This window comes from Copadichromis virginalis, linkage group LG3, assembly GCF_057382275.1.
Source record: "Copadichromis virginalis isolate Kocher_CV1m ecotype Utaka linkage group LG3, C_Virginalis_male_GT1.1, whole genome shotgun sequence".
Taxonomy (NCBI): domain Eukaryota; kingdom Metazoa; phylum Chordata; class Actinopteri; order Cichliformes; family Cichlidae; genus Copadichromis; species Copadichromis virginalis.
Genome location: NC_140620.1, coordinates 59,128,720 through 59,141,640, shown reverse-complemented (window position 1 = coordinate 59,141,640; position 12,921 = coordinate 59,128,720). Strand labels below are relative to the sequence as shown.

At 59.2% G+C, this 12,921-nt stretch overlaps 3 non-coding genes and 2 pseudogenes across 3 annotated transcripts; all 5 read right to left on the bottom strand.

Annotated features, from left to right (window-relative positions):
- Positions 1-1,702: 1,702 nt before the first annotated feature.
- Positions 1,703-1,821, bottom strand: LOC146716210 (5S ribosomal RNA; annotated as a pseudogene).
- A 699-nt stretch (positions 1,822-2,520) lies between these two features.
- Positions 2,521-2,639, bottom strand: LOC146716209 (5S ribosomal RNA). The gene has a single exon (XR_014919724.1). It is a non-coding gene; the product is annotated as a 5S ribosomal RNA (ribosomal RNA).
- Positions 2,640-3,856: 1,217 nt separating this feature from the next.
- On the bottom strand, positions 3,857-3,975 carry LOC146716208 (5S ribosomal RNA; annotated as a pseudogene).
- Positions 3,976-6,846: 2,871 nt separating this feature from the next.
- Positions 6,847-6,965, bottom strand: LOC146716207 (5S ribosomal RNA). Its single transcript, XR_014919917.1, has one exon. It is a non-coding gene; the product is annotated as a 5S ribosomal RNA (ribosomal RNA).
- Positions 6,966-10,637: 3,672 nt separating this feature from the next.
- LOC146716206 (5S ribosomal RNA) lies at positions 10,638-10,756 on the bottom strand. Its single transcript, XR_014919722.1, has one exon. It is a non-coding gene; the product is annotated as a 5S ribosomal RNA (ribosomal RNA).
- Positions 10,757-12,921: the final 2,165 nt, after the last annotated feature.

Genomic DNA, 12,921 nt, shown 5'->3' with positions numbered 1-12,921 from the left:
AAACCCAAAGGCTCAGTTTGGCATTTATCCAACAGCACAGGCCCTGGATTGTTGAAGATGGCCTCAGGAACCAGCACAGGGCCTGGTGTGTTGTACATGGCCACAGCAAGGAGCACAGGGCCTGGTTTGGTGAAGATGGCCTCGGCCAGAAGCGCAGGGCCTGGTGTGATGTGAGTGGCCTGAGCAAGAGCCACAGGCCTTGGTGTGGTGTAAGTGGCCTCAGCCAGCAGCCACAGGCCCTGGTGTGGTGTAAGTCGCCTCAGCCAGAAGCCACAGGCACTGGTGTGGTCTAAGTGGCCTCAGCCAGCAGCCACAGGCCCTGGTGTGGTGTAGGTGGCCTCAGCCAGCAGCCACAGGCCCTGGTGTGGTGTAGGTGGCCTCAGCCAGCAGCCACAGGCCCTGGTGTGGTGTAAGTGGCCTCAGCCAGCAGCCACAGGCCCTGGTGTGGTGTAAGTGGCCTGAGCAAGAGCCACAGGCCCTGGTGTGGTGTAAGTGGCCTCAGCCAGCAGCCACAGGCCCTGGTGTGGTGTAAGTGGCCTGAGCAAGTGCCACAGGCCCTGGTGTGGTGTAAGTGGCCTCAATAGCAAATAAGGCCCTGGTGTGGTGTAAGTGGCCTGAGCAAGAACCACAGGGCCTGGTTTGGTGAAGATGGCCTCGGCCAGAAGCGCAGGGCCTGGTGTGATGTGAGTGGCCTGAGCAAGAGCCACAGGCCCTGGTGTGGTGTAAGTGGCCTCAGCCAGCAGCCACAGGCCCTGGTGTGGTGTAAGTGGCCTCAGCCAGAAGCCACAGGCACTGGTGTGGTGTAAGTGGCCTCAGCCAGCAGCAAAAGGGCCCTGGTGTGGTGTAGGTGGCCTCAGCCAGCAGCCACAGGCCCTGGTGTGGTGTAAGTGGCCTCAATAGCAACTAAGGCCCTGGTATGGTGTAAGTGGCTTCAGCCAGCAGCCACAGGCCCTGGTGTGGTGTAAGTGGCCTCAGCCAGCAGCCACAGGCCCTGGTGTGGTGTAGGTGGCCTCAGCCAGCAGCCACAGGCCCTGTTGTGGTGTAAGTGGCCTCAGCCAGCAGCCACAGGCCCTGGTGTGGTGTAAGTGGCCTCAGCCAGTGTCACAGGCCCTGGTGTGGTGTAAGTGGCCTGAGCAAGAGCCACAGACCCTGGTGTGGTATAATTGGCCTCAGCCAGCAGCCACAGGCCCTGGTGTGGTGTAAGTCGCCTCAGACAGAAGCCACAGGCACTGGTGTGGTGTAAGTGGCCTCAGCCAGCAGCAAAAGGGCCCTGGTGTGGTATAAGTCGCCTCAGCCAGCAGCCACAGGCCCTGGTGTGGTGTAGGTGGCCTCAGCCAGCAGCCACAGGCCCTGGTGTGGTGTAAGTGGCCTGAGCAAGAGCCACATACCCTGGTGTGGTGTAATTGGCCTCAATAGCAACTAATGCCCTGGTGTGGTGTACGTGGCCTCAGCCAGCAGCCACAGGCCCTGGTGTGGTGTAAGTGGCCTCAGCCAGAGCCACAGGCCCTGATGTGGTGTAAGTGGCCCCAGCCGGTCACTCAGGCCCTGGTGTGGTGTAGGTGGCATCAGCTAGCAGCACAAGACATTGGAAAACAGCCAAAAGCAATGTCGTTAATGTGCCCTCATTAATGGGCAGCTGCTTTTGGTCTTTTAATACACCCCTTCTCTGGATCAAAAGCGGTTCAATGACATTAAAATGAAAGGCTTACAGCACCAGGTATTCCCAGGCAGTCTCCCATCCAAGTACTAACCAAGCCAAGCCCTGCTCAGCTTCCGAGATCAGACGAGGTCGGGCGTGCTCAGGGTGGTATGGCCGTAAGCTGCTGGGCCCAGCACAATGTCTCAATTTATGGATTCAGGTGATTAGGTGGCAAGTACCTGAAGTTACGAAGACAATCCTATAACCCTACCTTCATGTTTGCATAATACCCTAACCCAAAGGCTCAGTTTAGCATTTATCCAACAGCACAGGCCCTGGATTGTTGAAGATGGCCTCAGGAACCAGCACAGGGCCTGGTGTGTTGTACATGGCCACAGCTAGCAGCACAGGGCCTGGTTTGGTGAAGATTGCCTCGGCCAGAAGCGCAGGGCCTGGTGTGATGTGAGTGGCCTGAGCAAGAGCCACAGGCCCTGGTGTGGTGTAATTGGCCTCAATAGCAACTAAGGCCCTGGTGTGGTGTAAGTGGCCTGAGCAAGAGCCACATACCCTGGTGTGGTGTAATTGGCCTCAATAGCAACTAAGGCCCTGGTGTGGTGTAGGTGGCCTCAGCCAGCAGCCACAGGCCCTGGTGTGGTGTAAGTGGCCTCAGCCAGAGCAACAGGCCCTGATGTGGTGTAAGTGGCCCCAGCCGGTCACTCAGGCCCTGGTGTGGTGTAGGTGGCATCAGCTAGCAGCACAAGACATTGGAAAACAGCCAAAAGCAATGTCGTTAATGTGCCCTCATTAATGGGGAGCTGCTTCTGGTCTTTTAATACACCCCTTCTCTGGATCAAAAGCGGTTCAATGACATGAAAATGAAAGGCTTACAGCACCAGGTATTCCCAGGCAGTCTCCCATCCAAGTACTAACCAAGCCCAGCCCTGCTTAGCTTCCGAGATCAGACGAGGTCGGGCGTGCTCAGGGTGGTATGGCCGTAAGCTGCTGGCCCCAGCACAATGTCTCAATTTATGGATTCAAGTGATTAGGTGGCAAGTACCTGAAGTTACGAAGACAATCCTATAACCATACCTGCATGTTTGCATAATACCCTAACCAAAAGGCTCAGTTTGGCATTTATCCAACAGCACAGGCCCTGGATTGTTGAAGATGGCCTCAAGAACCAGCACAGGACCTGGTGTGTTTTACATGGCCACAGCAAGCAGCACAGGGCCTGGTTTGGTGAAGATGGCCTCAGCAAGCAGCCACAGGCCCTGGTTTGGTGTAAGTGGCCTCAGCTAGCAGCCACAGGCCCTGGTGTGGTGTGAGTGGCCTCAGCCAGCAGCCACAGGCCCTGGTGTGGTCTAAGTGGCCTCAGCCAGTGCCACAGGCCCTGGTGTGGTGTAAGTGGCCTAAGCCAGAGCCACAGGCCCTGGTGTGGTGTAAGTGGCCTCAATAGCAAATAAGGCCCTGGTGTGGTGTAAGTGGCCTGAGCAAGAACCACAGGGCCTGGTTTGGTGAAGATGGCCTCGGCCAGAAGCGCAGGGCCTGGTGTGATGTGAGTGGCCTGAGCAAGAGCCACAGGCCCTGGTGTGGTGTAAGTGGCCTCATTCAGCAGCCACAGGCCCTGGTGTGGTGTAAGTGGCCTCAGCCAGGAGCCACATGCACTGGTGTGGTGTAAGTGGCCTCAGCCAGCAGCAAAAGGGCCCTGGTGTGGTGTAGGTGGCCTCAGCCAGCAGCCACAGGCCCTGGTGTGGTGTAAGTGGCATCAATAGCAACTAAGGCCCTGGTGTGGTGTAAGTGGCTTCAGCCAGCAGCCACAGGCCCTGGTGTGGTGTAAGTGGCCTCAGCCAGCAGCCACAGGCCCTGGTGTGGTGTAGGTGGCCTCAGCCAGCAGCCACAGGCCCTGGTGTGGTGTAAGTGGCCTCAATAGCAACTAAGGCCCTGGTGTGGTGTAAGTGGCTTCAGCCAGCAGCCACAGGCTCTGGTGTGGTGTAACTGGCCTCAGCCAGCAGCCACAGGCCCTGATGTGGTGTAAGTGGCCCCAGCCGGTCACTCAGGCCCTGGTGTGGTGTAGGTGGCATCAGCTAGCAGCACAAGACATTGGAAAACAGCCAAAAGCAGTGTCGTTAATGTGCCCTCATTAATGGGCAGCTGCTTTTGGTCTTTTAATACACCCCTTCTCTGGATCAAAAGCGGTTCAATGATATGAAAATGAAAGGCTTACAGCACCAGGTATTCCCAGGCAGTCTCCCATCCAAGTACTAACCAAGCCCAGCCCTGCTTAGCTTGCGAGATCAGACGAGGTCGGGCGTGCTCACGGTGGTATGGCCGTAAGCTGCTGGCTCCAGCACAATGTCTCAATTTATGGATTCAAGTGATTAGGTGGCAAGTACCTGAAGTTACGAAGACAATGCTATAACCATACCTGCATGTTTGCATAATACCCTAACCCAAAGGCTCAGTTTGGCATTTATCCAACAGCACAGGCCCTGGATTGTTGAAGATGGCCTCAGGAACCAGCACAGGGCCTGGTGTGTTGTACATGGCCACAGCAAGGAGCACAGGGCCTGGTTTGGTGAAGATGGCCTCGGCCAGAAGCGCAGGGCCTGGTGTGATGTGAGTGGCCTGAGCAAGAGCCACAGGCCTTGGTGTGGTGTAAGTGGCCTCAGCCAGCAGCCACAGGCCCTGGTGTGGTGTAAGTCGCCTCAGCCAGAAGCCACAGGCACTGGTGTGGTCTAAGTGGCCTCAGCCAGCAGCCACAGGCCCTGGTGTGGTGTAGGTGGCCTCAGCCAGCAGCCACAGGCCCTGGTGTTGTGTAGGTGGCCTCAGCCAGCAGCCACAGGCCCTGGTGTGGTGTAAGTGGCCTCAGCCAGCAGCCACAGGCCCTGGTGTGGTGTAAGTGGCCTGAGCAAGAGCCACAGGCCCTGGTGTGGTGTAAGTGGCCTCAGCCAGCAGCCACAGGCCCTGGTGTGGTGTAAGTGGCCTGAGCAAGTGCCACAGGCCCTGGTGTGGTGTAAGTGGCCTGAGCAAGTGCCACAGGCCCTGGTGTGGTGTAAGTGGCCTCAATAGCAAATAAGGCCCTGGTGTGGTGTAAGTGGCCTGAGCAAGAACCACAGGGCCTGGTTTGGTGAAGATGGCCTCGGCCAGAAGCGCAGGGCCTGGTGTGATGTGAGTGGCCTGAGCAAGAGCCACAGGCCCTGGTGTTTTGTAAGTGGCCTCAGCCAGCAGCCACAGGCCCTGGTGTGGTGTAAGTGGCCTCAGCCAGAAGCCACAGGCACTGGTGTGGTGTAAGTGGCCTCAGCCAGCAGCAAAAGGGCCCTGGTGTGGTGTAGGTGGCCTCAGCCAGCAGCCACAGGCCCTGGTGTGGTGTAAGTGGCCTCAATAGCAACTAAGGCCCTGGTGTGGTGTAAGTGGCTTCAGCCAGCAGCCACAGGCCCTGGTGTGGTGTAAGTGGCCTCAGCCAGCAGCCACAGGCCCTGGTGTGGTGTAGGTGGCCTCAGCCAGCAGCCACAGGCCCTGGTGTGGTGTAAGTGGCCTCAATAGCAACTAAGGCCCTGGTGTGGTGTAAGTGGCTTCAGCCAGCAGCCACAGGCTCTGGTGTGGTGTAACTGGCCTTAGCCAGCAGCCACAGGCCCTGATGTGGTGTAAGTGGCCCCAGCCGGTCACTCAGGCCCTGGTGTGGTGTAGGTGGCATCAGCCAGCAGCCACAGGCCCTGGTGTGGTGTAAGTCGCCTCAGCCAGAAGCCACAGGCACTGGTGTGGTCTAAGTGGCCTCAGCCAGCAGCAAAAGGGCCCTGGTGTGGTGTAAGTCGCCTCAGCCAGCAGCCACAGGCCCTGGTGTGGTGTAGGTGGCCTCAGCCAGCAGCCACAGGCCCTGGTGTGGTGTAAGTGGCCTCAGCCAGCAGCCACAGGCCCTGGTGTGGTGTAAGTGGCCTCAGCCAGCAGCCACAGGCCCTGGTGTGGTGTAAGTGGCCTCAGCCAGTGCCACAGGCCCTGGTGTGGTGTAAGTGGCCTGAGCAAGAGCCACAGACCCTGGTGTGGTGTAAGTGGCCTGAGCAAGAGCCACAGGCCCTGGTGTGGTGTAAGTGGCCTCAGCCAGCAGCCACAGGCCCTGGTGTGGTGTAAGTGGCCTGAGCAAGTGCCACAGGCCCTGGTGTGGTGTAAGTGGCCTGAGCAAGTGCCACAGGCCCTGGTGTGGTGTAAGTGGCCTCAATAGCAAATAAGGCCCTGGTGTGGTGTAAGTGGCCTGAGCAAGAACCACAGGGCCTGGTTTGGTGAAGATGGCCTCGGCCAGAAGCGCAGGGCCTGGTGTGATGTGAGTGGCCTGAGCAAGAGCCACAGGCCCTGGTGTTTTGTAAGTGGCCTCAGCCAGCAGCCACAGGCCCTGGTGTGGTGTAAGTGGCCTCAGCCAGAAGCCACAGGCACTGGTGTGGTGTAAGTGGCCTCAGCCAGCAGCCACAGGCCCTGGTGTGGTGTAAGTGGCCTCAGCCAGTGCCACAGGCCCTGGTGTGGTGTAAGTGGCCTGAGCAAGAGCCACAGACCCTGGTGTGGTATAATTGGCCTCAGCCAGCAGCCACAGGCCCTGGTGTGGTGTAAGTGGCCTCAGCCAGTGCCACAGGCCCTGGTGTGGTGTAAGTGGCCTGAGCAAGAGCCACAGGCCCTGGTGTGGTGTAAGTGGCCTGAGCAAGAGCCACAGACCCTGGTGTGGTGTAATTGGCCTCAATAGCAACTAATGCCCTGGTGTGGTGTAGGTGGCCTCAGCCAGCAGCCACAGGCCCTGGTGTGGTGTAAGTGGCCTGAGCAAGAGCCACAGGCCCTGGTGTGGTGTAAGTGGCCTGAGCAAGAGCCACAGACCCTGGTGTGGTGTAATTGGCCTCAATAGCAACTAATGCCCTGGTGTGGTGTAGGTGGCCTCAGCCAGCAGCCACAGGCCCTGGTGTGGTGAAAGTGGCCTCAGCCAGAGCCACAGGCCCTGGTGTGGTGAAAGTGGCCTCAGCCAGAGCCACAGGCCCTGATGTGGTGTAAGTGGCCCCAGCCGGTCACTCAGGCCCTTGTGTGGTGTAGGTTGCATCAGCTAGCAGCACAAGACATTGGAAAAGAGCCAAAAGCAGTGTCGTTAATGTGCCCTCATTAATGGGCAGCTGCTTTTGGTCTTTTAATACACCCCTTCTCTGGATCAAAAGCGGTTCAATGACATGAAAATCAAAGGCTTACAGCACCAGGTATTCCCAGGCAGTCTCCCATCCAAGTACTAACCAAGCCCAGCCCTGATTAGCTTCCGAGATCAGACGAGGTCGGGCGTGCTCAGGGTGGTATGGCCGTAAGCTGTTGGCTCCAGCACAATGTCTCAATTTATGGATTCAAATGATTAGGTGGCAAGTACCTGAAGTTACGAAGACAATGCTATAACCATACCTGCATGTTTGCATAATACCCTAACCCAAAGGCTCAGTTTGGCATTTATCCAACAGCACAGGCCCTGGATTGTTGAAGATGGCCTCAGGAACCAGCACAGGGCCTGGTGTGTTGTACATGGCCACAGCAAGGAGCACAGGGCCTGGTTTGGTGAAGATGGCCTCGGCCAGAAGCGCAGGGCCTGGTGTGATGTGAGTGGCCTGAGCAAGAGCCACAGGCCTTGGTGTGGTGTAAGTGGCCTCAGCCAGCAGCCACAGGCCCTGGTGTGGTGTAAGTCGCCTCAGCCAGAAGCCACAGGCACTGGTGTGGTGTAAGTGGCCTCAGCCAGCAGCCACAGGCCCTGGTGTGGTGTAGGTGGCCTCAGCCAGCAGCCACAGGCCCTTGTGTGGTGTAATTGGCCTCAATAGCAACTAAGGCCCTGGTGTGGTGTAGGTGGCCTAAGCCAGCAGCCACAGGCCCTGGTGTGGTGTAAGTGGCCTCAGCCAGTGCCACAGGCCCTGGTGTGGTGTAAGTGGCCTGAGCAAGAGCCACAGACCCTGGTGTGGTGTAATTGGCCTCAATAGCAACTAAGGCCCTGGTGTGGTGTAGGTGGCCTCAGCCAGCAGCCACAGGCCCTGGTGTGGTGTAGGTGGCCTCAGCCAGCAGCCACAGGCCCTGGTGTGGTGTAAGTGGCCTCAGCCAGCAGCCACAGGCCCTGGTGTGGTGTAAGTGGCCTGAGCAAGAGCCACAGGCCCTGGTGTGGTGTAAGTGGCCTGAGCAAGAGCCACAGACCCTGGTGTGGTGTAATTGGCCTCAATAGCAACTAATTCCCTGGTGTGGTGTAGGTGGCCTCAGCCAGCAGCCACAGGCCCTGGTGTGGTGTAAGTGGCCTCAGCCAGCAGCCACAGGCCCTGGTGTGGTGTAAGTCGCCTCAGCCAGAAGCCACAGGCACTGGTGTGGTGTAAGTGGCCTCAGCCAGCAGCAAAAGGGCCCTGGTGTGGTGTAAGTGGCCTCAGCCAGCAGCCACAGGCCCTGGTGTGGTGTAGGTGGCCTCAGCCAGCAGCCACAGGCCCTTGTGTGGTGTAATTGGCCTCAATAGCAACTAAGGCCCTGGTGTGGTGTAGGTGGCCTAAGCCAGCAGCCACAGGCCCTGGTGTGGTGTAAGTGGCCTCAGCCAGTGCCACAGGCCCTGGTGTGGTGTAAGTGGCCTGAGCAAGAGCCACAGACCCTGGTGTGGTGTAATTGGCCTCAATAGCAACTAAGGCCCTGGTGTGGTGTAGGTGGCCTCAGCCAGCAGCCACAGGCCCTGGTGTGGTGTAAGTGGCCTAAGCCAGAGCCACAGGCCCTGGTGTGGTGTAAGTGGCCTGAGCAAGAGCCACAGGGCCTGGTTTGGTGAAGATGGCCTCGGCCAGAAGCCACAGGCCCTGGTGTGGTGTAAGTGGCCTCAGCCAGCAGCCACAGGCACTGGTGTGGTGTAAGTGGCCTCAGCCAGCAGCAAAAGGGCCCTGGTGTGGTGTAAGTCGCCTCAGCCAGAAGCCACAGGCACTGGTGTGGTGTAAGTGGCCTCAGCCAGCAGCAAAAGGGCCCTGGTGTGGTGTAAGTCGCCTCAGCCAGCAGCCACAGGCCCTGGTGTGGTGTAGATGGCCTCAGCCAGCAGCCACAGGCCCTGGTGTGGTGTAAGTGGCCTCAGCCAGCAGCCACAGGCCCTGGTGTGGTCTAAGTGGCCTCAGCCAGAAGCACAGGGCCTGGTGTGATATGAGTGGCCTGAGCAAGAGCCACAGGCCCTGGTGTGGTGTAAGTGGCCTGAGCAAGAGCCACAGGCCCTGGTGTTGTGTAAGTGGCCTGAGCAAGAGCCACAGGCCCTGGTGTGGTGTAGGTGGCCTCAGCCAGCAGCCACAAGCCCTTGTGTGGTGTAAGTGGCCTCAGCCAGCAGCCACAGGCCCTGGTGTGGTGTAAGTGGCCTCAGCCAGTGCCACAGGCCCTGGTGTGGTGTAAGTGGCCTGAGCAAGAGCCACAGACCATGGTGTGGTGTAATTGGCCTCAATAGCAACTAAGGCCCTGGTGTGGTGTAGGTGGCCTAAGCCAGCAGCCACAGGCCCTGGTGTGGTGTAAGTGGCCTCAGCCAGCAGCCACAGGCCCTGGTGTGGTGTAAGTCGCCTCAGCCAGAAGCCACAGGCACTGGTGTGGTGTAAGTGGCCTCAGCCAGCAGCAAAAGGGCCCTGGTGTGGTGTAAGTCGCCTCAGCCAGCAGCCACAGGCCCTGGTGTGGTGTAGATGGCCTCAGCCAGCAGCCACAGGCCCTGGTGTGGTGTAAGTGGCCTCAGCCAGCAGCCACAGGCCCTGGTGTGGTCTAAGTTGCCTCAGCCAGAAGCAAAAGGGCCCTGGTGTGGTGTAAGTCGCCTCAGCCAGAAGCCACAGGCACTGGTGTGGTGTAAGTGGCCTCAGCCAGCAGCAAAAGGGCCCTGGTGTGGTGTAAGTCGCCTCAGCCAGCAGCCACAGGCCCTGGTGTGGTGTAGATGGCCTCAGCCAGCAGCCACAGGCCCTGGTGTGGTGTAAGTGGCCTCAGCCAGCAGCCACAGGCCCTGGTGTGGTCTAAGTGGCCTCAGCCAGAAGCACAGGGCCTGGTGTGATATGAGTGGCCTGAGCAAGAGCCACAGGCCCTGGTGTGGTGTAAGTGGCCTGAGCAAGAGCCACAGGCCCTGGTGTGGTGTAAGTGGCCTGAGCAAGAGCCACAGGCCCTGGTGTGGTGTAGGTGGCCTCAGCCAGCAGCCACAAGCCCTTGTGTGGTGTAAGTGGCCTCAGCCAGCAGCCACAGGCCCTGGTGTGGTGTAAGTGGCCTCAGCCAGTGCCACAGGCCCTGGTGTGGTGTAAGTGGCCTGAGCAAGAGCCACAGACCATGGTGTGGTGTAATTGGCCTCAATAGCAACTAAGGCCCTGGTGTGGTGTAGGTGGCCTAAGCCAGCAGCCACAGGCCCTGGTGTGGTGTAAGTGGCCTCAGCCAGCAGCCACAGGCCCTGGTGTGGTGTAAGTCGCCTCAGCCAGAAGCCACAGGCACTGGTGTGGTGTAGGTGGCCTCAGCCAGCAGCCACAGGCCCTGGTGTGGTGTAAGTGGCATCAATAGCAACTAAGGCCCTGGTGTGGTGTAAGTGGCTTCAGCCAGCAGCCACAGGCCCTGGTGTGGTGTAAGTGGCCTCAGCCAGCAGCCACAGGCCCTGGTGTGGTGTAGGTGGCCTCAGCCAGCAGCCACAGGCCCTGGTGTGGTGTAAGTGGCCTCAATAGCAACTAAGGCCCTGGTGTGGTGTAAGTGGCTTCAGCCAGCAGCCACAGGCTCTGGTGTGGTGTAACTGGCCTCAGCCAGCAGCCACAGGCCCTGGTGTGGTGTAAGTGGCCTCAGCCAGAGCCACAGGCCCTGATGTGGTGTAAGTGGCCCCAGCCGGTCACTCAGGCCCTGGTGTGGTGTAGGTGGCATCAGCTAGCAGCACAAGACATTGGAAAACAGCCAAAAGGAGTGTCGTTAATGTGCCCTCATTAATGGGCAGCTGCTTTTGGTCTTTTAATACACCCCTTCTCTGGATCAAAAGCGGTTCAATGACATGAAAATGAAAGGCTTACAGCACCAGGTATTCCCAGGCAGTCTCCCATCCAAGTACTAACCAAGCCCAGCCCTGCTTAGCTTCCGAGATCAGACGAGGTCGGGCGTGCTCAGGGTGGTATGGCCGTAAGCTGCTGGTTCCAGCACAATGTCTCAATTTATGGATTCAAGTGATTAGGTGGCAAGTACCTGAAGTTACGAAGACAATGCTATAACCATACCTGCATGTTTGCATAATACCCTAACCCAAAGGCTCAGTTTGGCATTTATCCAACAGCACAGGCCCTGGATTGTTGAAGATGGCCTCAGGAACCAGCACAGGGCCTGGTGTGTTGTACATGGCCACAGCAAGGAGCACAGGGCCTGGTTTGGTGAAGATGGCCTCGGCCAGAAGTGCAGGGCCTGGTGTGATGTGAGTGGCCTGAGCAAGAGCCACAGGCCTTGGTGTGGTGTAAGTGGCCTCAGCCAGCAGCCACAGGCCCTGGTGTGGTGTAAGTCGCCTCAGCCAGAAGCCACAGGCACTGGTGTGGTGTAAGTGGCCTCAGCCAGCAGCCACAGGCCCTGGTGTGGTGTAGGTGGCCTCAGCCAGCAGCCACAGGCCCTGGTGTGGTGTAGGTGGCCTCAGCCAGCAGCCACAGGCCCTGGTGTGGTGTAAGTGGCCTCAGCCAGCAGCCACAGGCCCTGGTGTGGTGTAAGTGGCCTGAGCAAGAGCCACAGGCCCTGGTGTGGTGTAAGTGGCCTCAGCCAGCAGCCACAGGCCCTGGTGTGGTGTAAGTGGCCTGAGCAAGTGCCACAGGCCCTGGTGTGGTGTAAGTGGCCTGAGCAAGTGCCACAGGCCCTGGTGTGGTGTAAGTGGCCTCAATAGCAAATAAGGCCCTGGTGTGGTGTAAGTGGCCTGAGCAAGAACCACAGGGCCTGGTTTGGTGAAGATGGCCTCGGCCAGAAGCGCAGGGCCTGGTGTGATGTGAGTGGCCTGAGCAAGAGCCACAGGCCCTGGTGTGGTGTAAGTGGCCTCAGCCAGCAGCCACAGGCCCTGGTGTGGTGTAAGTGGCCTCAGCCAGAAGCCACAGGCACTGGTGTGGTGTAAGTGGCCTCAGCCAGCAGCAAAAGGGCCCTGGTGTGGTGTAGGTGGCCTCAGCCAGCAGCCACAGGCCCTGGTGTGGTGTAAGTGGCCTCAATAGCAACTAAGGCCCTGGTATGGTGTAAGTGGCTTCAGCCAGCAGCCACAGGCCCTGGTGTGGTGTAAGTGGCCTCAGCCAGCAGCCACAGGCCCTGGTGTGGTGTAGGTGGCCTCAGCCAGCAGCCACAGGCCCTGGTGTGGTGTAAGTGGCCTCAATAGCAACTAAGGCCCTGGTGTGGTGTAAGTGGCTTCAGCCAGCAGCCACAGGCTCTGGTGTGGTGTAACTGGCCTCAGCCAGCAGCCACAGGCCCTGATGTGGTGTAAGTGGCCCCAGCCGGTCACTCAGGCCCTGGTGTGGTGTAGGTGGCATCAGCCAGCAGCCACAGGCCCTGGTGTGGTGTAAGTCGCCTCAGCCAGAAGCCACAGGCACTGGTGTGGTGTAAGTGGCCTCAGCCAGCAGCAAAAGGGCCCTGGTGTGGTGTAAGTCGCCTCAGCCAGCAGCCACAGGCCCTGGTGTGGTGTAGGTGGCCTCAGCCAGCAGCCACAGGCCCTGGTGTGGTGTAAGTGGCCTCAGCCAGCAGCCACAGGCCCTGTTGTGGTGTAAGTGGCCTCAGCCAGCAGCCACAGGCCCTGGTGTGGTGTAAGTGGCCTCAGCCAGTGCCACAGGCCCTGGTGTGGTGTAAGTGGCCTGAGCAAGAGCCACAGACCCTGGTGTGGTATAATTGGCCTCAGCCAGCAGCCACAGGCCCTGGTGTGGTGTAAGTCGCCTCAGACAGAAGCCACAGGCACTGGTGTGGTGTAAGTGGCCTCAGCCAGCAGCAAAAGGGCCCTGGTGTGGTATAAGTCGCCTCAGCCAGCAGCCACAGGCCCTGGTGTGGTATAAGTCGCCTCAGCCAGCAGCCACAGGCCCTGGTGTGGTGTAAGTGGCCTCAGCCAGCAGCCACAGGCCCTGGTGTGGTGTAGGTGGCCTCAGCCAGCAGCCACAGGCCCTGGTGTGGTGTAAGTGGCTTCAGCCAGCAGCCACAGGCTCTGGTGTGGTGTAACTGGCCTCAGCCAGCAGCCACAGGCCCTGGTGTGGTGTAAGTGGCCTCAGCCAGAGCCACAGGCCCTGATGTGGTGTAAGTGGCCCCAGCCGGTCACTCAGGCCCTGGTGTGGTGTAGGTGGCATCAGCTAGCA